Consider the following 26,356-nt stretch of genomic DNA (forward strand, 5'->3'; position numbering starts at 1 on the left):
GGTGCGATATCGTGTAGTGATGATTTTAGAGGAACAAGGCAGCTTGGACAGCAACTTCTTGATTGACACATTTAACTGCACATGTACAGTCACCAGAAGTTGATGTCCAATTTACACTTTAATAATGGTGAGTGCTACCAGCCTCACCATTATTTCTACTGCAAATTTGAGCCAATGAATTCCTAGCATTTTTCTCTCAACTTCCTAAAGTTCAACTTCCTAAACTATTTTGTACCCCACCTCCACTTCCACCAACAATGTCATGTACTGCTAAGCATTCTTCACCCTGGACCAAATTCCCTTCTACTCTTGATGTAATATACATACTAACAGAAAAATCAATAAATGGTTGCTGGAGTAGAAAATGGGTGGGCAGATTTTTGTTACCCTAGTGAGATACTCCACCAACATGAGGTGGCATACCTGGTGGCTCAGCTGAGAAATAGAAGTGAGTGTTTCAAGAGCATGGAAAACACCAAAAAATCAAAAGTCATCCTTTTTCTGCTTTATGTATAAAAGCTGAAATCTGACGTGTTACAAAATCTGCTTAGCATAATGATGTGTTAACAAATATCTGATTTCCATAACACCCTCCCTGCACATAAGAAATAGTTGTGCATAAATGAGGTTCATAAAATCAATTTTACTCACACTCCAAAACTGTCTGATTGTACCAACTGCACAAAAATATTACGCAAGGCATACAGGAATAGGGATTTACTGTGCACTCATTTTTGTTCTTGCTGTCTGAAGATAAACATTTAAACGTCATTGCCGATCGATTGTTAACTATGTTGCATTCACCTTTAGGCCATTATATACCAGATTGCCAAAGATTATCAAATTCAATTCCAGAAATACACCCGTGGTGATTAATCCTAATACAGTAATTGTTCACGCAGAAATGCTATTAAAATACCTTTCATTTGTTCAAGGTGATTTTCATGTTTCTAGTCACAGTGATAAATGATTATTGGTGGTGTGATACCATTTTTGGTCATTGTAACTAATACTGCTTAATAACTGATGTATGTTTTTCAACATGCCAGAATAGATTTATTATCCCATAGCAATATAACCAATCCTCCAGCAGGTAGAAAATACATTTGTTTTTCTTCCCCATCATTTTACTGAGTATTCTAGGTTTCTGAGCTCCTGACATTTTCCAAGTCTGACAGTTATGCAGATTCAGTATGTATTACTGTAAGATGTTGCCTTTTACATTTCCAGTTATTAACAACAGTAAGATATAGAGAAAGTTAACCTAGGTAGTTAACTTTAAACAAGGGGCATTTGAGAATGTCATTATACTTCCATTAAAAAATGAATCTGCTTCATAACATAAAAGTTCAACATTAGACACAGACAAAAGACAGATGGCACATGGCAGAATGAGATGACAATTTGATATTTTTTGCTCTTCCTTGATCTTAAGCTTCATTGTCAGTTGAAATCAGAGGCTGGTAGCTTACTCCCATCGTCTTCCAATCTCCCTGTTGGTGCACAAAAATGTAATGGTTTTCCCAGTTTTCTTTTATGAAATCATATATCATCCTTGACCAACTCTTTGTGCTAAGATGGCCAAGAACATACGAATTAGGAGCAGGAGTAGGCCACTCGGCTCCTTGAGCTTGCTCCGCCATTCAATAAGTTCATGGCTGAACTGAGTACTCCACATTTCCACTTACCCCCGATAACCTTCCACCCCCTTGCTTATCAAGAATCTATCTACTTCTGCCTTAAAAATATTCAAGGACACTGCTTCCACCGCCTTTTGAGGAAGAGAATTCCAAAGACTCACGATCCTTTGAGAGAAAAATTTTCTCCTCATCTCTGTCTTAAATGGACGACCCCTTATTTTTAAACAGTGACCCCTAGTTCTAGATTCTCCCACAAGGGGAAACATCCTTTCAACATCGACCCTGTCAAGACCCCTCAGGCTCATATATGTTTCAATCAAGTCGCCGCTTACTCTTTTAAATTCCAGTGGATACACACCTAGCCTGTCCAATCCTTCCTCGTAAGACAGCCCACCCATTCCAGGTATTAGTCTAGTAAACCTTCTCTGTACTGCCCCCAACGCATATACATCCTTCATTCAATCAATCAGGAGACCAGTACTGTACAAAGTACTCTAGGTGTGGTCTCACCAATGCCCTGTATAACTGAAGAATAACCTCCCTACTTTTGGTATTCAATTTTGGTATTCTCCTCGCAATAAACAATAACATTTTATTAGCTTTCCTAATTATGTGCTGTACCTGACCTTTTGCGATTCATGCACTAGGACACCCAGATCCCTCTGCATCCTCTCACCATTTAGATAATATGCTTCTTTTTTATTTGTCGGGAACTAGTTACATGAGAAATTATGGATGTAAATCCATGTTTCATCAATCTGTAGAATAAGACCACTAATAAGAGTTTGCTATTAAGTTCTAAAATATCTGACCAATGCTAAAAACCCATCAATCACTGGCTCACATACTCTAGTTAATGGTATTATTGGAATGCAGCATCAGATAATGGTGAAAAAAATGGCAACAGCACCTTAAAGGATTTCAATATTAGGGGCTAAAAATTGGTCTACCCCATTTTTTGGCCATAGGTGTTATGATTTGTCACCTGCCCGTGCCAGCTGTGGTAGAGGTGTGCAACATGTAAATTTGGCTGCCACCTCATTACCATGATTGTAGCATAGGGCTGAGCACCTGCTGTGCTGCTAGCTGCCTCTGTGCTTTGCAAGGGTTGAACAGCATTGTACTAAAAGTACATGGTGCAGCTAGCCTTCTGCTCATAAAGGCAATTTAAGGACTGAATAATATTTTTGTAACTTAAAACATGGGAAATGGAACACCAGGGCAGAAGGCTCTCAGGTTCACAGATGCAATGCTGGAGGCGTTAGTGGTGGAGGTAGGCAGATGGAGAGACACCAACATTCCACGGGGGTACAGGAGGCCCTCAAGGACCACCCTCAAAAGAAAATGCAAGCAGGTGGGCCAGTGTAGTCAATTCCTGACATCTGGTTTCAAAGACCTGGCAGCATTGTCACAAGAAGTCTAATGAACTCACGCATCTTCACATGACACCTCCAACCCGCCACACCACCAACCTCTCACACTGCTCAATTCACTACCCTATCGCTCACCCAGCAGCATTCCCTGGCACTCAGGACTATGCCTAACATCCAGACACTACTCCATCTCACCCTCACACAGCTACGAATTCTTCCAGCCTCATACCCACCTCTCGCTGCTGCTACATAACTCCAGTTATTCAGCTATGGCAGGCACATCACCCAAACCCTATGAAACGCAATCACTGACATTTTGTCCCATCTTTTGCAGGACAAGGTTACACATAATAGAAGGAACTGGTGGGGGATAAGGATGCCTTCATCTCCTGAGCCCTACTCTAAGAAGAGGCATCGTAACTTGATCTGACACTCGCAGCCACCAGCTCAGATACTGGCACTGCACGTACCCTGATGGGTAGTATAGCGTTGGGATCAGCATGTGGGACAGCAGCCAGACTGGGGGAAAAGAAGGGTTCATTTGCCAGCTCACTGGAGGGCGCGGTTGCAGACGGGTTCTGCTGCAGAGATCGCAGGTGAGGACCTTGATGGGGTAGCATACAGGAGAGCATTTATGGGCATGTACACAGAGATGCTAGGTGCATTGACTGTCCTGTAAGACAGCCTCCTTTTACTGTCAAGAAACATGCAGCAGTCCATCTCCAATGTGGCAGAGCTTCCTTTCTTTACAGCCTATGCTCCATCGCCCTCTCGTGCTACCGGCCAGAGACACTGCCACTCCTTCTCCCATACCTATTGTAGCCTTTGTATGAACAGGTCAACAACTCCTCTGCCATCCCTGTGAGGATGCAGCAATACTCCTTGCCAAATGCAGGAACTCCCCACAACACCTCCAAAAGCACTCCAGAGTATTTTCAGGTACTTTGTAAAAGCAAAAGATTTTCAAATTTACCTGCAAGTTGGGTGCATGGCCCTTTAAATATCACTGGTACAGGGCCCAACTTGCAGTTCAGCAGTTGGTCTTTGTCGAGTGATGTGCAAATTTGTTCAACGGACCTGCGTGGTCCAAATTAGGGAGTCTGGTGTCACATTAACCGGTAAAGCCAAGTGACATTTGCCTCTGGCATGCGGAAAGAATGCCCGTGCAAGTGCCTGTCTCAAGAAGACATGCAGTATGGACTGTCCCGGAAGCAGCTGGGGGTGCAATGTACACTCCGAGCAAAAGGGCTCTCAGCTTCCATAACGCTGTCTCCAGTGGTGCTACAGAAACCAAATTCGAGCCCATCTTCTACTATCGTAATCTGCAGAATGGGCAGAGCAGGGCAGGGAGTGCAATATTGACAGCACCCTTTTAGGGGCCTCTGAAATGGAAGTTACAACCGGGTGAGGAAGGGGGTCTCAGGCTCCCCTCTTGCCCCTTTCCTGGTTTGGCCGTAACAGGGATTATCTTTAAAACACAGTGATTTTAGCTTACCACCTGTGTGAGCCCTTGCTCACTGCACTCTCATTACAATTGCAAATGAACCAGACAGGTATTCTTAGGTTTAAACAAGAAAGATGTAAGTTTATTAGCCTTATTACTCTAACACAGTTAAAATTACTAAAATATGCAGCCATGCTCACATGCATATGAGAGACACACACAAACAGATACAGAGGGGAAGAAAGTGCAGTCGGGGGGGCGGGGGTTGAAGTAGAGTTGGCAATAAATGGAATACAGGTACTATCTTTTGTGTCTTTGATGTAATGTCCTTGATTGAAGGAAAGGTCTGGGAGTCCTTGCTGGGGCCACGTGCACAATTCCAGACTTGTTCTCTGGTACCAGAAGGCTGAAGTGGGGCTTTGTCTGTAGTCTTGAAGTCTACGTTGCCACCGTGGATCCCTGGTACTTTGCTTGAGAGATAGAGAGAGAGAGAGATCTTCTGATAGAGTCATAGAGAGATACAGCACTGAATCAGGCCCTTCGGCCCAACAAGTCTGTGCCAACCATCGAACACCCATTTATGCTAATCCTACATTAATCCCATTTTCCCATTCCAATCCCCACCTTCCCTCAATTCTCATAGCACCTACCCACACTAGGGGCAATTTACAATGGCCAATTTACCTATCAACCCGCAAGTCTTTGGCATGTGGGAGGAAACCGGAGCACCCGGAGGAAACCCACACGGTTATAGGGAGAACTTGCAAACTCCGCACAGGCAGGACCCAGAACTTGGTGTTCAAATTGCAGTCGGTTTCCTTTCTGTGAGGTACAATTCAAAAAGCCCCAGACTGGCCAGCAGTAGGTCATGTGACCATCTCTTTGTTTGTAACAGCAGCTTCTTGGAGGGTTGTTGAACTTCAAAGCTTGAGGACTTTCTTTGTCGCTGCAGATTTCTGCAAATGCTCTATGACTCAAAATGCTGTTAGCAGCCCTGGTAGGGTGCTTCTGTTGTCTGCATTTACATAAGAGGATATGGGGTCTAGGTTTTCCAACATTTCAGGGTTGGCTGACTGGACAATAGGTGTTTTGATTTGGGAAACATTCTGGACCTCCTTTAACCTGTCCTCTTTCTCCCCTTCCTCTCTAACTCTCTGCCAGACCTGTGCCTGTCTGTCCCCTTTTGTTCTCGGCGGGGGTCCATTACAATTCACCAGCCCTCTATTGGAGGGTTTCCCAAAAGCCGGTACAGGAATTAGGGATGCAGATTTCACCACAGGTTGGGGTTTCCCCTCAACCTGGCACATGTGGCAACTCCTACAGTACTCCACCACATCTTTGTGGAGTTTTGATCAGTCAAACTGCTGTCTTATGCGGGCTTTGGTTTGTTGCATACTGACATGAACAGCCATTATAATCGCATGGATCATTCTTAATATTTCTCTCCGGTACCTCTGCGGCACCACCAACTGGTGAACCACTGTCCACTCTTTGTCCTCAGGTCTGTGAGGAGAACTCCATTTCTTCATCAGCACCTCATTTTTCAAATAGTAGCAATCAGGGACTCCCTCTGCTTCAATTTCAGTCTGAGCAGGCTGTGCTAACTTTCTCAATACTGGGTCAGCTCGCTGAGCCTCAGCTAGGGAAGATTCATTTAATCCATTCCTTGGGTCCTCTAACTTTCCTAAGAAAGTTTCAGACAGACAGACAGCATGGTCATCTGTCTGCAGTGCCAATTCAGTCTCCTCTGGGGGAGCTGATTGGCCATGGCCCGATTCACTACACATTCAGGGGCACTGCAGGGGACCGTCTCCTGCCACTGCCCTGTCTCTCTCACCTCCTTAGGTCTCTCTTTCACTACTGGGGAAGCTACCATCTTCACCCCTGCTAGATCATTACCTAGGGGCAGGTCAACCCTGTCCACAGGCAAACTAGGGACAATCCCTATGGTCACCTGTCCCAAAACTAGATCGCACTGCAAGTGCACCCGATATAAAGGTACGGGCGTACACTGCCCCCCAATACCATTCACCAACATTCTGGTATTTACTGCACGCTCTGGGGGAAAAGTCAGGCCTTTTCCCAGTAAAAGGGATCTGGTGGCCTCTGTATCCCTGAGTATGACTATGGGCGTGCTTGCCCCACTCGAGAGGTATGGGGTGACTCTCCCTTCAGATACAAAACCCTGATAACCTTCAGGGATCTTATTAAATTTTTCTGCACCCATAGCAGTATGTTTTCTGGGTCTTACTGCTGCTGAAGTTAAAGCCATAGCCTGCTCAGCTGCGCTTTCCATCAGGGTCCCTTCTCCTGCACTGAGCGCTGTGCCCTGATTAACGCTACAAGCTTTCCCTGTAGTTTCCAGCAGTCAGCTGTTAGATGACCTGCCTTATTACAATGGAAGCACACCGGCCTCCAGGTCTCACTCCTACTTTCAGCACTGTCCTTTCCGCCTGGAGGAGAGCCCTCTGTGTGTCCTGCTTTTCTTTCTCTTCCAGAACTGCTTGGGCTCCCATCACCTTCCCACCCTTTGTCCTTTTCGGGTTTGTGGGGGTGACAAGGAAAGGTTGTCCCCTGGGGAACCGACTTGTATATTAGAGCAAACTCATCAGCCAGAACTGTGGCTTTCCTCACTCTATGTAATTTTTGTTCCTCCACATGGGTCTTTATGGAGAGTGGGAGAGAGTTTTTAAATTCCTCAAGCAAAATTACTTCTCTGAGATTTCCATACATAGGCTGTACTTTCAGAGCCCTCAACCACTGGTCAAAAGCCAGCTGCTTACTTCTCACAAACTCCAAGTAAGTTTGATCAGCTTGTTTCCGGAGGGTTCGGAACTTCTGGTGGTAGGCTTCCGGTATGAGCTCATATGCCCTGAGGATAGCATTTTTCGTCAGTTCATAATTTGATGAACTTTCATCTGGCAACAGGGAATAAACCTCATGGGCTTTTCCTGTTAACTTGCTTTGCAGCAGGAGGGTCCAGCTCTCAACAGGTCATTTTAACTGCTTTGCAAGTTTCTCAAAAGATACAAAAATGCTTCCACGTCTCCCTCATTGAACTTTGGAATCAATTGGGAAAATTTCAAAAGCTCAGCACACGGCCCCAAATTACTTGTATTCTCCATATTGGTCATGCCTTCACTGGGGCTACTCTGTCACCCCCTAGTTAATTCAAGCCGCCCCAGCTCCCTTTCCTCCTGTTCCTTTTAGAAAGTTCTTTCTCTATCTTTTTTTCTTTCCTCTCTCTTCCTTTTTCTTTCTCCTCTCTCTCCCTTTCTCTGTCTTCTAATTCAAGTTTCCTTTGTTCCAATTGTATCTTTGCCAATATTACCCTGTCTGACTCGAATTCTAACTCTGCCTCTGATTCTTCGGGTTTGAGGGAAAAATGGTTGGCCACTGGTCTCAGGAGTTCGGAGTTTCTGGTTCTAGCATGGAAAATGATCCCACGCTGCTCATCCATATTCCACAACTTCTCCATAGATAGTGCCTTTAACTTATCGCAAGTTACTTCACCCTGCCTTGGGGAGGTACCGGCTCCGGTCAGGGACATATTAGTATTCTAGCACATCAACCACAAGAAAACTTGTATTGAAGTTTTTTCTCTTTTGGATTGAGATCAATTTGATTTCCCACTTCCAATTTCTCGTTTGTCTGTGGGTCCAACCTTGGACTGGAGCCCCACAATTTCAGTTATGACTGGGCGAGGAAGGGGTCTCAGGCTCCCCTCTTGCTCCTTTCCTGGTTTGGCTATAACAGGGTTTATCATTAAAACACAGTGATTTTAATTTACCATCTCAGTGAGCCCTTGCTCACTGTATTCTTAGGTTTAAACAAGAAAGATGTATGTTTATTAGCCTTATCACTCTAACCCGGTTAAAATTACTTAAATACTTGATGCAGCCATGCTCACATGCACACGAGACACACACACAAATAAATAGAGGGAAAGAAAGAGTTGTTGGGGGGGGGGGGGGCGGGGAGCGGTGGTTGAAGTAGAGTTGGCAATAAATGGATGCAGGTACTGTCTTTTGTGTCTTTGATGTAATGTCCTTGATTGAAGTTAAGGTCTGGGAGTCCTTGCTGGGACCACGTGCACAATTCCAGACTTGTTTCTCTGGTACCAGAAGATGGAAGCAGGGCATTGTTTGTAACCTTGAAGTCTAAGTTGCCACTGAGGGTTCCCTGAGACTTTGCTGGACAGAGAGAGAGAGAGAGATCGTCTCCTTGGTGTTCAAATTGTAGTCTGTTCCCTTTCTGTGAGGCACAATTCAAAAAGCCCCAGTCTGGCCAGCAGGTAGGTCATGTGACCATCTCTTTGCTTGTAACAACAGCTTCTTGGAGGGTTGTTGAATTTTAAAGCTTTCCAGACACACACGGTGGGGGGGGGGGGGTGGGGGGGGGGAGTGGAGTTCTGGTTCTTACACAGTCAAAGGATGTTGATTACCACTATTGACCAGGCCAAACTTGTTAATTGAATCAAGGAGCACACCCCCTTGTCTCTCCATTCATGTCTCTCAGAATGCAAATATGTAACCATGTTTCCAGCCATTCAGCTCTGCTTTTTTAAAACAAGTTCTTTGCAATGGCCAGTAAAAAAGTTTCAAGTAGTGTCCCAAATGACAAAATTAATATGTTTCCATTTGGCAGGTGTGATTTCTGTCACATAGAGTTTATAACATTGCTATGTAAGACTGTCAATCAGTTACAAATCTGATACAATACGATAGATTAAACTGTGACAAATGGAAATGTTGGAATTCATTAATGCCGACCAGGATGGAATCGCAGAAAAATTGAAGTTTTTAAATAATGCATAACTTTTATAGTTTGTGCAAAAATAACAATGATAAACATGACACATGAAATTATACTCTACCTAATTTGATGACTTATCTAGCATAAGGCATGTCACCTTCTGCATTAGGACTGCAGATCCAGAGGACATATTGTGGCCCATTTAGCAGCACACTACCAAATGTGATAATGTAGAACATGTGTGAAAACATGGAACCTTAGCATGCTAATTTCAAATTTTTATCAAATTTATTCTAAATCGGTCAGTTTTTTTTTTGCATTGGAAGAAATAACAAATTTGACAGAATTGCAAAGAATTACATTTCTTATTTGACAGCCTTTTAGTTAAAGGGGTAAATAAATTATATTGATGATATAGCACATCACTATGAATTTATTTATGTGGAAAACATCAGATTACCTACTTGAAGGTAAACTCTTGAGAAAAGACAAAGGATCAGTTTCAGATAGGTGGCCAGATCAACCAGAGTGGCACTTGAGGCTGCGTTAACAGTCCCTCCAGGCTGAGTATTGGAGGATTCCAAGGAGGTCTTATTATCAAAATTTCTCAGATGTATGGAGCACAGTGGTAATCAGCAGACTAACAAAAGTGCCAACCTGCTCAGTTAAATTTTGGCCAGCCTTTCCTATTATGATGATGAGATGTAGTATGATTCTACAGCTGGCAAATATTATTTCAAGAGCATCAAAATCATTTTTGGTGCTCTGAGCTCTTGAGGTACTCTGCTATCTCTAGATGTGAAGGTGGGAGTGATAGGCTAATCCCTGTCTGCCAATGTCTGTTTTCCAATGCAGTGCTAAACGTCATCTTTTTGTGATGTGAACCTTGATTTGAACTTGCAAGTGAGGTGTCTTCCAAGACTGATATTCCATTCTGACGAAATGATGTATTCTGACGAAAGGTCATTGACCTGAAATGTTAACTCTCTTTTTCTCTCCAGAGATGCTGCCTGACCTGCTGAGTATTTCCATCATTTTCTGTTTTTGTTTTATATTTGATATTCCATTGGCTGTGTTATGGCCTTGAATGTTGGTGGCCTTTCACATTGCCAATGGTATCGATCTCCCTTCATTTTTGTCATCTTCATCAACCTTCTTAGACAAAACCTGGGGACTTCTTCCAGTTACTAGATGTAGTTTGATGTGGGGATGAATCATCTGTGTAGACATAAAAGCATGATTTCTGAATGTTTTACTTTAGACTGAATTGTGTGAGGAGCTTTAATTTATTTCAAAAAGAATGATACATTCTGTATAATCTGTGACCCCTATGCTGCAAAATGTCATGATTTGGAATTCACGGCCTGAAAGGGTGGTGGAAGTAGATTCAATAGTAACTTTCAGAAAACAACTGGAAATATATTTGAAAAGGAAACATTTGCATGGCTGTGGGGAAAGAGCAAGGGAGTGGGACTAATTGTATAGCTCTTTCAAGGAGTTACCCAGACATGATGGGCTGAATAGCCTTCTTCTGTGTTGTAAGATTTTACTTATTCATGTGTTGATCTATCACATTATTAAATAGTTCCATGTGTAGTGAATGATATGTTTAAATTGTTTAACTGTTTAAAAATAACAGTGTAATTCATGCACTTGATGAATGTGCTCTCTTCCTTGTTTATAAAATGGACAAGCATACCCATATTTCTTTCTGCGGCATTGACCAGGTGATGCTCCTGCTCGACGGACACACTCCTGGATGGCTATGGGACAACAGGCTCATGCATTCACAAAATTCACTCATTAGGGTACTATAGTGTGATTGCCATGGTAGTAGAACAGAAGCCTTTTAGGAAGGGCACGGCAAGGATAGGGAAATTAGAACAAAAACTGAAGGAGAAAAATGGAAAATAAATGATGACAGTTGTTAATAGATTTCAATTAGCCAAGGATGATAGGTGGTGTCAGTTGCATGAAATTCTATCTATGTAGCATAGAGTCAAATTGTGGGAACAGAATTTTTGGGAACATTTAAGGACAGCTAATCAATTAAGTATAGCTTACTAACAAAATAACTTTAGAGCTTCAGCAGACAGCTTATCAGAAATTAATAGTAGCCTATTCAGTGCTGCAGGGATAGCTTATCAGTAAAAGCAGACTAACAAACAGAAACTATCAGGACAGCTGTATACTGCTTAATAGTAGCCTATTGTATAACAGTCAGCCTAACGGTTCACAAGGAGATAAGGGGATGGGAAACTGGAGTAAAAAGTTAAAACAAATTGACAAGGCAGTACCCCAATCAGGCCCCGACACCAAGAAACTGCAGAAGTTTGTAGACCAATTGGGAAACAAACAGTAGGTGTCACTGATTTGTATGAATAACTATAATAAGGCTTGATTTGGTGCTAAGTGTTAGTTCAGTGTGTGTGTTGCTTTTAGTTTTAGTTTAGTTCAGTTCATTGTTAAGTTTTCTGAAGATGTAACAATTAAATACTGCAATAAAATTTCTTAAAGCTACAGTCGGACTTCGTCTCTCTTTGTGCAACAAATGGGATCCAGGGTGTGATACTAGGAACTATTTGCACCATGAAGCAAATTCATTAAGTCACCATTGCACTTATTTGCCTTTATTCTCTACAGGAATTTAGTTATATTTGATCTTATAAAATAGCAAGACGTATCACATAGAATATAAAATTCAACAGATAAATTATCTTTGAGAAATAGTATAACCAATCCATTTGATTGACAAGCAGATAGATTTATGTTTGCACCAGCCTAATATATTTAAACAAAAGGTAATCAGTAAATTTGGAAAACTTTATTTTCTTACAGGCAAAATTCTGTCTTGCGAGATTGGCAGTAATAAACTAAAACTAAAATAGGTTCACATGAGTTAAATAATATCTAATTACTTATTTGTAAGGATAAGCAGGATGCAGAGGCACTGGAGAAGGTACAAAAAGGATTTACTAGGATAATACCAGAACTATACCTATCGGGAAAGACTGAACAGACCAGGGCTCTTTTCTCAAGAAAACAGAAGACTGATGGGAGACCGGACTGATGTCTTTATGGTTTGGTAAGATAGACGTAGTGAAGATGTTTGAACTTGCAGGGAAGTCCAGAACTAGGGGCCATAAATATAAAATAGTCAATAATAAATCCAATATTGAATTAAGGAGAAACTTCTTTATCCAGAGAGTGGTTAGAATGTGGAACACCCGACCACGAAGAATAGTTGAAGCAACCAGCATAGAGGCTTTTAAGGCGAAGTGAAATGAGCTCATAAGGGAGAGAGGAATAGAAGGATATGCTGATGGGGTTAGATGAAGAAGGGTGGGAGGAGGCTGGTGTGTAGCATAAATACTTGTATGGACCTTACAGGCTGAATGTTCTGTCTCTGTGCTGTAAGTACTATGTAAGAGTTGAACTATAACTGTGAAATCTAAGCTCAAGAACAACTTTGGATAAGTTATAGTTTAAAACAGAAGCTTTCTAATGCTGGTCCCCCGATCTTAGGTTTTCCCTAAGGTCTTGAATTGTGATAGGGATGGGGAGTTAGGGGAGGGGATGTTTCTGGTGAATCAAACTGGCTGAATCAGAGAAGGCAAAGGGCAATTGTATATTAAACTATATCATTAATACAACTTTAATGAAAAAATCAATGATTGATGCATCAGTCTTCCTGGCTACGTATCCCACTCAACACCAACAAATTGTATTTATATAGCACCTTTAACATAGTAAAACATCCTAAGGCGCTTCACAGGAGCATTATTAAACAAAATTTGACACCATATAAGAAGATATTAGGGCAGATGACTAAAAGCTTGGTCAAAGAGGTAAGTTTTAAGGCGCGTGTTAAAGGAGGAAAGAGAGGTAGAGAGTTTTAGGGAGGGAATTCCATAATTTAGGGCCTTGGCAGCTGAAGGCACGTCTGCCAATAGTGCAGTGATTAAAATCGGGGATGCTCAAGAGGCCTGAATAGGAGGAGGGTTGTGGGGCTGGAAGAGATTACAAAGATAGGGAGGGGTAAGGTCATGGAGGGATTTGAAAACAAGGATAAGTGTTTTAAAATCGAGGCATTGCTTAATTGGAAGCCAATGTAGGTCACCAAGCACAGGGGTGATGGATGAATAGGATTTGCTACGAGTTAGGAAACAGGCAGCAGAGTTTTGGATGACTTCATGTTTACTGAGGGCAGAACATGGCAGGATGTTAGAATAGTCAAGCCAAGAGGTAGAAAAAGGCACAAAGGAAGGTTTCCACAGCAGATAAGCTGAGGCAGGGGTGGAAGCGGGCGACATCACGGAGGTGGAAATAGGTGGTCTTAGTGATGGCCTAAATATATGATTGGAAACTCATCTCAGGGTCATATATGACACAAAGGTTGTGAGCGTTCTGGTTCAGCCTCAGACTATTGCCAGGGAGAGGGATGGAGTCAGTGGTTAGGGACAATGGCTTTGGTCTTCCCAATATTTAGTTGGAGGAAATTTCTGTTCATCCAGTACTGGATGTTGGACAAGCAGTCTGACAATTTAGTGACAGTGGGGGGCGGGGGGTCAAGAGAGGCGGTGATGAGGCAGAGCTGGGTGTCATCTGCATACATGTGGAAACTGACACTGTGTTTTCAGATGATGTCACTGAGGGGCAGCATGTAGATCAGCAACAGGAGTGGGCCAAGGATAGATTTCTGGGGACACCAGAGGCAATGGTGTGGAAGCAGCAAAGAGAAGCCATTGCATGTGATTCTCTGGTCATGACTGGATAGATAAGAATGGAACCAGTCCTACCCAGTTGGACGACGGTGGAGAAGTGTAGGAGGAGGATGGTGTGGTCAACCGTGTCAAAGGCTGCAGACAGGTTGAGAAGGATGAGGAGGGTTAGTTGACCTTTGTTAGAATCACATAGGATGTTATTTGTGACTTTGATAAGAGCCATTTAGGTGTTGTGGCAGGAGCGGAAATCTAATTGGAGGGATTCAAGCATGGATTTCCGAGAAAGATGGGCATGGATTTGGGAGGCGACAACACGTTCAAGGACGTTCAAGAACTTTGGAGAGGAATCTGATGTTCTGCATCCTCTACCAATGCTGCAGTCAGACCCTGTTGACCCTGCAAAGTCCTCTTTACTAACAACTGGGGGCTTGTGCCAAAATTGGGAGAGCTGTCCCACAGACTAGTCAAGCAACAGCCTGACATAGGCATACTTATGGAATCATACCTTGCAGACAATGTCCCAGACACCACTATCACCATCCCTGGGTATGTCCTGTCCCACCGGCAGGACAGATCCATCACAGGTGGCAGCATAGTGGTGTACAGTCAGGAGGGAGTTGCCTGTGAGTCCTCAACACTGACTCCGGACCCCATGAACTCATGGCATCAGGTCAAACATGGGCAAGGAAACCTCTTGCTGATTACCACCTACCGCCCTTCATCCCCTGCCACCTCGGCTGATGAATCAGTGCTTCTCCATGTTGAACACCAATTAGAAGAAGAACTGAGGGGAGCAAGGGCGCAAAATGTACTCGGTGTCCATCACGAAGAGTGGTTTGGTAGCACCACTACTGACCAAGCTGGCCGAGTCCTAAAGGACATAGCTGCTAGACTGGGTCTGCAGCAGGTGGTGAGGGAACCAACAAGAGGGAAAAACCTACTTAACCTTGGCCTCACCAATCTACTTGTCAACAGATGCATCTGTCCATGACAGTATTGGTAGGAGTGACCACTGCACAGTCCCTGTGGAGACAAAGTCCCATCTTCACATTGAGGGTACTCACCATCTTGTTGTGTGGCACTACCACTGTGCTAAATGGGATTGATTTCAAACAGATCTAGCAATTCAAAACTGGGCATCCATGAGGCGCTGTGGGCCATCAGCAGCAACAGAACTGTATTCAACCACAATCTGTAACCTCATGGCCCAGCATATCCCCCACTCTACCATTAGCATCAAGCCAGGGGCCTACCCTGGTTCAATGAAGAGTGTAGGAGGGTATGTCAGGAGCAGCACCAGACATACCTAAAAATGAGCTGTCAACCTGGTGAAGCTACAACACAGGACTACTTGTATGCCAAATAGCGTAAGCAGCATGCGATGGACAGAGCTAAGCAATCCCATAACCAACGGATCAGACCTAAGCTCTGCAGTCCCGCCACATCCAGTTGTGAATGCTAATGGACAATTAAACAACTGACAGGAGGAGGAGGCTCCACAAATATCCCCATCCTCAACGATGGGGGAGCCCAGCACATCAGTGCAAAAGACAAGGCTATAGCATTTGCATACATCTTCAGCCAGAAGTGCCGTGGATGATCCATCTTGGCCTCCTCCTCAGGTCCCCAGCATCACAGATGGCCAGTCTTCAGCCAATCCGATTCACTCCACGTGATATCAAGAAACGACTGAAGAGACTGGATACAGCAAAGGCTATGGGCCCTGACAACATTCCGGCAATAGTACTGAAGACTAGTGCTCCAGAACTGGCTACGCTCCTCGCCAAGCTGTTCCAGTACAGCTACAACACTGGCAACTATCCGGCAATGTGAAAAATTGCCCAGGTATGCCCTGTGTACAAAAAGCAGGACAAATCCAACCCAGCCATTTACCGCCCCATCAGTCTACTCTCGATCATCAGCAAAGTGATGGAAAGGGTCGTGACTGGGCTATCAAGTGGCACTTGCTCAGCAATAACCCGCTCACTGACGCTCAGTTTGGGTTCCGCCAGGGCCACTCAGCACCTGACCTCATTATAGTCTTGTTCCAGACATGAACAAATGAGCTAAACTCCAGAGGTGAGGTGAGAGTGACTGCCCTTGACATCAAGGCAGCATTTGACTGAGTATGGCATCAAGGAGCCCTAGCAAAACTGGAGTTAATGGGAATCAGGGGGAAAACTCTCCACTGGTTGGAGTCATACCTAGCACAAAGAAGATGGCTGTGGTTGTTGGAGGTCAATCATCTCTGTCCCAACACATCACTGCAGGAGTTCCTCAGGGTAGTGTCCTAGACCCAACCAACTTCAGCTGCTTCATCAATGACCTTCCCTCCATCATAAGGTCAGAAGTGTGGATGGTCACTGATGATTGCACAATGTTCAGCACCATTCGTGACTCCTCAGGTACTGAAGCAGCCCATGTCCATATGTAGCAAGACCTGGACAACATCCAGGTTTGGGCTGATAAGTAGCAAGTAACATTCATACCACACAAGTGCCAGGCAATGACCATCTCAAACAAGAGAGAATCTAACCATCTCCCCTTGACATTCAATGGCATTACCATTACTGAATCCCCCACTATCAACATTCTGGGGGTCACCATTGACCAGAAACTGAACTGGACCAGCCACATAAATGCTGAAGCTACAAGAACAGGTTGGGAATTCTGTGGTGAGTAACTCACTTCCTGTCTCCCCAATGCCTGTCCACCATCTACAAAGCACAAGTCAGGAGTGTGATGGAATACTCTCGACTTGCCTGGATGGATGCAGCTCCAGCAACACTCAAGAAGCTCAACACCATCCAGGACAAAGCAGCCGCTTGACTGGCACCCTATCCTCCAGCTTCAACATTCACTCCCTCCACCACTGACGCACAGTGGCAGCAGTGTGTACCATCTACAAGATGCACTGCAGAAACTCACCAGGAGTCCTTTGACAGCACCTTCCAAACCCGCGACCTCTACCACCTAGAAGGATAAGGGCAATAGGTGCATGGGAACACCACCATCTACAAGTTCCCCGCCAAGCCACACACCATCCTGACTTGGAACAATATCACTGTTCCTTCACTGTCGGTGGGTCAAAATCCTGGAACTCCCTTCCTAACAGCACTGTTGGTGTATCTACACCCCAAGGACTACAGCGGTTCAAGAAGGCAGCTCACCACCACCTTCTCAAGGGCAATTAGGGTTGGGCAATAAATGCTGGCCTAGCCAGTGATACCCAGAGCCCACAAACGAATTTTAAAAATTACAAAATTATGCAGTGAACAGCAAATAATTTTCCAATAATTTTTGAGATCTTCTAAGTTGTAGAGCAAAACCCAATCTGATCTGTGCAGACAGTAGAATCTCCGTTTCAACATGCAAACTTTGTGTTCCATCAGAATTCAGATGGAAGTCTAAGCCTCACTGTACTTTTATGTCAACTTCTGTTTGGGGATTCCTCCCTGGTGTAAACTGCCTCGGCTCCAGGTGAAAGCCTTGCTTCCTAAAAGCCGTCGATCCAGCTTGCCTGCTGTTTGAAATAGTGCTTGCATTGTGGGCTTGCACTAAAGGTATTTTGACAGCTGCTGAGGTGTGTAGTCACCTGCATTTTTCTCTTCTTGAGATCTGATAGCACCTGTACATTGATGGATGTTACCTTTTCCTATTCATAAATAAAAACAAGAAATGCTGGAACCACTCAGCACGTCTGGCAGCAACTGTGGAAAGAGAAGCAGAGTTAACGTTTCGGGTCAGTGACCCTTCTTCAGAACTGTTCCGAAGTTCTTCAGTTCCGAAGAAGGGTCACTGACCTGAAACGTTAACTCTGCTTCTCTTTCCACAGATGTTGCCAGACCTGCTGAGTGGTTCCAGCATTTCTTGTTTTTATTTCAGATTTCCAGCATCCGCAGTATTTTGCTTTTACCTTTTCCTATTCATATGGGTTACTAGCTGGTAGTAAGGGATTTGGTGGCTATGTGTATATGTTCATTGAGACCCTCCACTTTTGGAAAGGTGGCCAAAAGGCAAAAATACTGCACTTTCTTGTGGGGGAGTGAACAAAAGTATTGCCTTGTTTCTGTCACAGGCTTGATACATCAGTGGGACAAAGTCTAATGTGGCAAATATCACGTTTGGTGGTTGAAAGGATCCAGTGGTATAAAGGTGCAATACTATAGTGACTTTAACAGCTTTGAGATAGGGCTATCCCTGTGCGAGATCTTGTCTCAGTTCAGACTTTGGCCAACAGCATAACTCAAGCAGCAACAGTGAGGGTAGGTCTCCTCAAAAATGTAGGTGTGCCTGGGTAGAAAAATTACATTATGTAGTTGATTCCAAACATCTGAGACGCAATAAAAGCAAAAGCCGGTGGATGCTGGAAATCTGAAATTTAAAACAGAAAATGCTTGGCAGGTCTGGCAACATCTATGATTATGGCCATTCTGGCTGTTATGGATGCCTGGGAAGCTGCCTTTATCAATATGATGCTGTCAATACCCCAGGTCCACCTCGTGTCTAACATTGTTATTTACAATTGGGATGGATTTCTTATTGTTTCAGACAGTTCAACTTCTAGGTAAGAATGAATCAGCTGTAAGTTCCTGCTTGAGGCGATTCCAATTCATCCACTCAAAAGCTAAAACCTTCCTTTCAGCATTCCTTTCAAGGTTCTAACAAATTAGTGGCCACAGTGCAAACGGATGTCTTGTTAATTGCTTGATGATGATGAGGAAATCAGTCAATGATGGATAGCATTACATCCATTGGGAAACAGCCAGTAGGATTTGTAAAAGTAATTGTAAGCTGCTAGTAATTGTAAAAGAATATCGCTTTGCCATGGTATTCTATTCTTTGTTTGCTGGTTGATTCTCATGGTTGATAATTGAAGTCACTGGACAGAGAATTATAGGGTAGAAATTGTAAGAATTGTGCCTATTTCTCAGATATTAAATGGGCACAAAGCATACCAATTTAGCACTGAGACAGTCTGTGCAACTACTGGTCTGACTGACTGCTAAAGTTGGAGGGGGGGCCTTTTTTAAGCTTATTATGCCCTTTAAATATGGGCCTAATATCTGTTGAAGGACCCCACTGAGAAATGCGCCAGCGATAAATGGGGTGGGCGTTTGGGCCTGGCCCACTCAGGTCTCTCCAGCAGGCACCAGCTCCAGGTAGGTGATTAAAAAATTTCTTATTAAAAACTCACTCTGTGAAGCCAGGTGCAGCAGGAGTGCTTCTGACTCCACAGGTCATGATTGCAATCCCTCTCATTATTCCAATCCTCCCCTCCTGGGACAGGTCTGCTGCTGGAGAGCCAATTGGCCCGACATTAAGGTCTCCACTCGGGCGAGTTACCTGTGGAGAAATATGACCAGTGGCAGTATGCCGAGGACCAATTTCCACCAATCCTCTGGCCTCTGGTTCAAAAACGGGCCCACATTAATTTAAAGTTCTTGAGTAGATAATTGAATTGTCAATGTCATTTGATATGCAGCTAAAATGAAATCATCATTTGATTATGACTTAGTAAACTATAGCCAAACGGATCTACTCAAGAAGATTCATAAAGCTAACCGTAAGAACTAGGAGCAGGAGCAGGCAATTCAGCCCCTCGAGCCCGCTCCGCCATTCAATACAATCATGGCTGATCTCATCTTGGCCTCAACTCCACTTTCCTGCCCGTTCTCCATAACCCTTCAACCCATTTCTAATTAAAAATCTGTCTACCTCCTCCTTAAATTTACCCAATGTCCTGGCATCCACCGCACTCTGGGGTAGTGAATTCCACAGATTCACAACCCTTTGAGAGAAGTAAGCTCTCCTCATCTCTGTTTTAAATCTGCTACCCCTTATCCTAAAACTATGACCTCGCGTTCTAGATTGCCCCACAAGAGGAAACATTCTCTCTATGTCAACTTTGTCAATCCCCTTAAACATCTTATATACCTCAATTAGGTCTCCTCTCATTCTTCTAAACTCCAGAGAGTAAAGGCCTAAACTGCTCAATCTCTCTTCATAAGACAAGCCCCCCATCTCTGGAATCAATCTAGTGAACCTCCTCTGAACTGCCTCCAATGCAACTTCATCCTTTCTCAAGTAAGGGGACCAAAACTGTACGCAATACTCCAGGCCTTGTACAGTTGCAGCAACACTTCCCTACTTTTATACTCTATTCCTTTAGCAATAAATGCCAAAATTCCATTTGCCTTCCTTATCACCTGCTGTACCTGCAAACTAGTTTTCTGCGATTCATGCACGAGGACACCCAGATCCCTCTGCACTGAAGCACTCTGAAGTTTCTAAATAAATCTAACTCTGAAGTTCCAGATGTATTTTCCATTAGAAGCAGCTAGTATGTTGCAATGTCTGCCTGATGAGCCTTTTAACAAACTGACTGTTAGATACTAAGAGAATAGGGATCAAAAATAAGTGAGAAGCAGTGTATGTAATACACAAAGGCCATAATATTTACTGGAGCGAGGTTTCAGAGTGGGGCAGAGATATGGTTGAAAACCTGAAAGGGCAGCTTTCTTCAAACTGTGTGTTTTTTAAAACAGATTCCCAGTCTGGAAGCCAGCCTGATTGACACGGCTGGCTGCCTGATGGGTGGCAAAGGCTCCAGAAAATGCCGCAAGCCAGGATCAGGTAGGTTTTGTGGCTGTTGCGGGTAGAGATCGTGGAGTGGGAATTGGTAGAGTATCACTGGGGGAGGTTTCTGTACAAGGAAGCTACCCAGAGCTTCTTCTCCAACCCAAAATTTCCTGACTCACAAGCTGCAGATGATGTAAACACTTCTTACTTTCTCCTCTCCCCTTAACAACAATAACTTGTCATTATATAGAACCCATAACAGATAGTAAAACCTCCCAAGGCGCATCATAGGACTGTTGTCAAACAAAATCTGACACCAAACCACATTAGGGAGACATTGCGGGGAGTTTGAAGATTGTGGGGTAAGAGATGGTGGGTCGGGGAAGAGTGAAAAATTACATGGGGGGTGTCGCGGGAGATGGGGTTGGTGATGGCTGGGGTGGGGGATGAAATTGTAGAAGTAGGGAAGTCACCGATCATTGTTGGGCCTGGAGGAAACAATCCTGCTCCTCCTAGTCCATATGTGGCGCCGAAAAGGCAGTAACCTGATGGGTCCAGCCCTTCTCACCTTCTTTTAACTGCCATGTTTCCCAAGGCCGAGGAAACCTGGCCAACTTCAGTTAAAGCTACAAATCCTGTTAAAATGAAGGCATGCAGCCTCTTTAAAAGGCGTTAGTGACCAACCCACCTCCTCAGAACAGATTAGTCACCCACCCCTTGTCCCGCCTCCATTAAACTGTAAGTGGGTGGGCTGGGTTCCTGTTTCAGATTTTTAAACATTTTGACCTTCAAAACAATCCAAACCCACCCATTTTTGGGGATTAAAATGGGGTGGGGAGTAGTGGCTGGTAGTGGCCTGTGTCCTTTAATGTGGGGTTAGAGAAGTACCTCTGCTCCTCCGACTCCACATTCAGATAAGTTACTTAACTTCTTTGTTACAGGTGATGTCTAGGGCTGGTTTACCTGAGTGCAGCCCGCAATGGCTACCTCAGGGCAAACCAATCTTGGAAAGGGGATATCTCAAAGAGGTGGTAGGTCCCTTATTTTTCATATATGTTAAATGTGGGTAAAGGAAGCTTCTTATTTGTCCTTGACCAATATGGCAGTCAGGACACTTCCAGCCAAAAGAGTGCACATGCTTCCTGCTAGCCATTTTGAAGCCTTAGGTGTCACACAGTGCTCTAAAAATGGGTACAGTATAATGCAATTTCTAATGCTAGTTTATAATGTGAATGTTTTCTGTACAAGAAAGCCACCTAGAGCTGAAGGAAAAAATTGCATTGTAGCAAAAAGGAAGACAATGGGTGAAGAAATTGGCTAACCAGTGAAGCTGTGGCCACTGGCGGGGGGCTGGAGCGATCGATGTTGAGGGTATCGGCATACTTAATCCTCCTTCTCTCATCCCACTTCTCCCTTAACCCACAATTTCCTCTGACTCACAAGCTGTAGATGATATAAGCACTTCTTACTTTCTCCTCTCCCCTTAACAACAATAAAAACAACAACTTGTATTTCTTTTGCACCTTTAACATATAGTAAAACGTCCCAAGGTACTTCACGACCGTTAACAAACATAATTTGACACCGAGCCACATAAGGGAGACAATAGGGCAGATGACCTGTAGCTTGGTCAAAGAGGTAGGATTTAAGGAGTGTCTGAAAGGAGGAAAGAGGGGTAGAGAGGTTTAGGAAGGGAATTCTAGAACTTCTGGACTTGGCAGCTGAAGGCAAAACCATCAATGGTGGAGCATTAAAATCAGGGATGTTCAAGAGGCCAATGTAGGTCAGTGAGCACAGGGGTAATGAGTGAACAGGACTTGATGCGAGTTATGACACAGGCATCAGACATTTGGATGAGTTCAAGTTTATGGAGGGAGGAAAATGGGAGGCCAGCCAGGAGTGCATTGGAATAGTTATGTCTAGAGGTAATAAAGCATGGATGAGGGTTTCAGTAGCAGATGAGTCAATCTCTTTTTTATTCCAGGTACCCAAGAACTGGAGTCTTCCCAGTCAGTGTAGGAAGAGGAAAAAGCCAATGAAGGTGAAGAGACACTGTCACTCAAAGTTACACTTGTAGTCACCAGCTCAGACATACTGACACTACACATATTTTACAGCCTAGGGTAGAGGTGGGATCTGCACGTGGTGAGATCTGCACAAGAGTACAGAAGCCAGGGTGGGGAAAGGATAGCACAGGTGACAGTTCACTGGAGGGCAAGGTTGCAAACACGTTCTGCTGCAGAGGAGTCAGATGAGGAGTTCGATGGGGCAGGCTACAGAACTAGGCTGATGATTGTACATAACCAAATGATTGGTACACTGGAAACCCTGCCAGGAAGCCTGTGCTCAATGTCAAGAAGCATGGAGGAGTGTGGCATCAAATTCACACAGGGCTTTGCAGAGCTTGGAGCCCATCTTTTCCAGCATTGAATAGGTGGTCACTTCCATCAGCTCACCTGTGGAACACACCATGATGCAATGTCTGATTGCCAATGTCATAGTTTCCACTGCAGCACAAACAACCCCCAATGCAGTACAAACAGCTTCCATCAAAGGTCTGAGTGCTGCAGTGGAAGCTCCGTTTGTTCCTTTGTAAGCTCAGACTGCTGCTATCATGTTCAAAAGGGCTTCCAGGGCCTCATAGCAGTCAATCAATCTGTTCTCCAAAAGATCAGCAGAATTGCTGAGGCACCAGCCCAGGAGAGTGGCAGTGATTCCATGGAACGCAAACGTGCTGTCCTCTTTCAGGATGACAGCATTCCTGCTCCCACTCTGTTAGAACTTAGATAACCAGGCAGTGAAGGATGGAATAAAAACAAGAAATGCTGGAACCACTCAGCAGGTCTGGCAGCATCTGTGAAAAGAGAAGCAGAGTTAACGTTTCGGGTCAGTGACCCTTCATCTTTTCACAGATGCTGCCAGACCTGCTGAGTGGTTCCAGCATTTCTTGTTTTTATTTCAGATTTCCAGCATCCGCAGTATTTTGCTTTTAGTGAAGGATGGAACATTGGGGCCGAGTTGTTATACACTTAAAATTTTATTTACAGAGACAAGCATAGCATATCATACACCTCCAACCACCAATCTTGCTTTAAGACTGTTCCTATATGTAATGGCACAGGTGAGTCCCCAATTAGCACCCACCACCTGAATACAATTAACACCCAATTGATATACAACTAACAATCCCTGCTCCTCTGCCAGTGCCCTTGCTGGTGTCCATCAGCCAGCCCAGACAGAGATGGTGCAACCTGAAGCAGGGCCTTCCAGGCCCATATAAAAACATAAGAAATAGGAGCAGGAGTAGGCCATTCGGCCCCTCAAGCCTGCCCCGTCATTCAATAAGATCATGGCTGAACTGCCCCAGACTTCAACTCCTCTTTCGTGCCAGTTCCTCATAGCCCTCAAGTCCTCGATATTTCAAAAATCTATCTAACTCCTCTTTAAATACTTTCAGTGATCTAGCCTCCACAACTCTCTGGGGTAGAGAATTCCAGACATTCACTACCCTCTGAGAGAAGAAATTCCTTCGCATCTCTGTTTTAAATGAGTGTCCCCTTATTCTGTAACTATGTCCCCTAGTTCGTGATTCCTCCACTAGTGGAAACATCTTCTCAACATCTACCCTGTCAAGCCCCCTCAGAATCTTGTACGTTTCAATAAGATCACCCCTCATTCTTTTTAACTCTAACGATTAAAGGCCTAACCTGTTCAGCCATTCTTGATAAGTCAACCCCTTCATCCCAAGAATCAGCCTGGTGAATCTCTTCTGAACTGCTTCCAATGCCAGTATATCCTTTCTTAAATACGGGGACCAAAACTGTACAAAGTACTCTAGGTGCGGCCTCACCAACACCCTATACAGTTGTAACAAGACCTCCCTATTTTTAAACTCCAACCCCCTAGCAATGAAGGCCAAAATTCCATTTGCCTTCTTAATTACTTGCTGGATCTGCATGCTAACATTTTGTGTTTCATGCACAAGAACACCCCGATCCCACTTTTTTGAAGTCTCTCTCCATTTATAGAATAGTCTGCCTTTTGGTTCTTCGGACCAAAGTGCATGACCTCACACTTTCCTACATTAAACTCCATCTGCCAAGTTTTTGCCCACTCACTCAACCTATCTATATCCCCTTGTAGATTCCTTATGTCCTCATCACAACATGCTCTCCCACCTGTTTTTGTATCGTCAGCAAATTTGGATGTATTACACTCTTCCCCCTCCTCCAAGTCATTAATATAGATAGTAAATAATTGAGGCCTTAGGACTGATCCTTGTGGCACTCCACGAGTTATGTCTTTCCAACCTGAAAAGACCCATTAATCCCGACTCTGTCTTCTTGTGTTAACTAATCCATGCTAATACATTACCCCCAATACCGTGAGTTCCTATCTTGTGCAATAATCTTTTATGTGGCACCTTATCGAATGCCTTCTGAAAATCCAAATACACTACATCTACCGGTTCCCCTTTATCAACTCTGCTTGTCATATCCTCAAAGAACTCGAGCAAATTTGTCAAACATGATTTCCCTTTCACAAAACCATGTTGACTCTGTTTGATTGCATTAAGCTTTTCTAAATGTCCTGCTATTTCTTCCTTAATAATGGACTCTAACATTTTCCCAATGACCGATGTTAGACAGACTGCTTTTTGTCTCCCTCCCTTCTTGAACAGAGGCGTCATATTGCCAGTTTTACAATTTGCTGGGACCCTCCCGGAATCCAGTGAGTTCTGGAATATTTCGACCCATGCCTCCACTATCTCTGCAACCATTTCCTTTAAAACCTTAGATGCAGGCCATCAAGTCCTGACGACTTGTCTGCCTTTAGTCCCATTAGTTTGTCAAATACTTTGCCCATCGTGATAGAGGCTGTTATAAGATCTTTCCTCCCATTAGCTCCTTGCTTATCTGATATCTGTGAGATGTTTATAGTGTCCTCCATCGTGAAGACCGATGCAAAATATTGGTCTAAATTATCTGCCATTCCCCTGTTCCCCGTTATCAATTCTCCAGTTGCATCCTCCAAGGGTCCCACGCTCAATTTAGCTACCTTCTTTTTATATACCCGTAGAAGCTCTTGCTTTTTGTTTTTATATTTCTTGCTAATTTACTTTCATAATCAATTTTCTCCCTCTTTATTAGCTTTTTAGTCATCTGCTGCTGGTTCCTAAAAAATTCCCAATCCTCTGGCCTACCACTAGTTTTCGTCACTTTGTATGCCTTAGTTTTTGATTGGATACTCTCCTTGACCGCCTTTGTTAACCACGGGTTGTTCATCCTTCTCATCGAGTCCTTTTTGAATGGGATACATTTTTGCTGAGCGTTATGAAATACCTGCTAAATGTCTGCCACTGCTCATCCACTGACCTTCTCCTTAGTCTATTTTCTCAGCCCGCTTTAGACAACTCTTTCTTCATACCTCCGTAATTGCCTTGTTTAAGTTGAGGAAACTGGTTTGAGACCTGAGTTGCTCGCCCTCAAACTGAAATGGAATTCTACCATGTTGTGATCGCTACTCCCTAGAGGACCTTTAACTATGATATCTCTTATTCATCCTACCTCATTACACATTCTTTCTTTTGGGCCTCCTTATCTCGAGAGACAATGGATACGCGCCTGGAGGTGGTCAGTGGTTTGTGAAGCAGCGCCTGGAGTGGCTATAAAGGCCAATTCTGGAGTGACAGGCTCTTCCACAGGTGCTGCAGAGAAATTTGTTTGTTGGGGCTGTTGCACAGCTGGCTCTCCCCTTGCGCCTCTGTCTTTTTTCCTGCCAACTACTAAGTCTCTTCGACTCGCCACAATTTAGCCCTGTCTTTATGGCTGCCCGCCA

At 44.0% G+C, this 26,356-nt stretch overlaps 1 protein-coding gene across 3 annotated transcripts in view; it reads right to left on the reverse strand.

Moving 5' to 3' along the window:
* The window catches only part of rftn2 (raftlin family member 2), a 112,669-nt gene that overhangs the window by 21,705 nt on the left and 64,608 nt on the right, over nt 1-26,356 (reverse strand). The gene's annotated exons all lie outside the window — the stretch shown is intronic.

Source organism: Heterodontus francisci, chromosome 7 (assembly GCF_036365525.1).
Source record: "Heterodontus francisci isolate sHetFra1 chromosome 7, sHetFra1.hap1, whole genome shotgun sequence".
NCBI classification, from domain to species: domain Eukaryota; kingdom Metazoa; phylum Chordata; class Chondrichthyes; order Heterodontiformes; family Heterodontidae; genus Heterodontus; species Heterodontus francisci.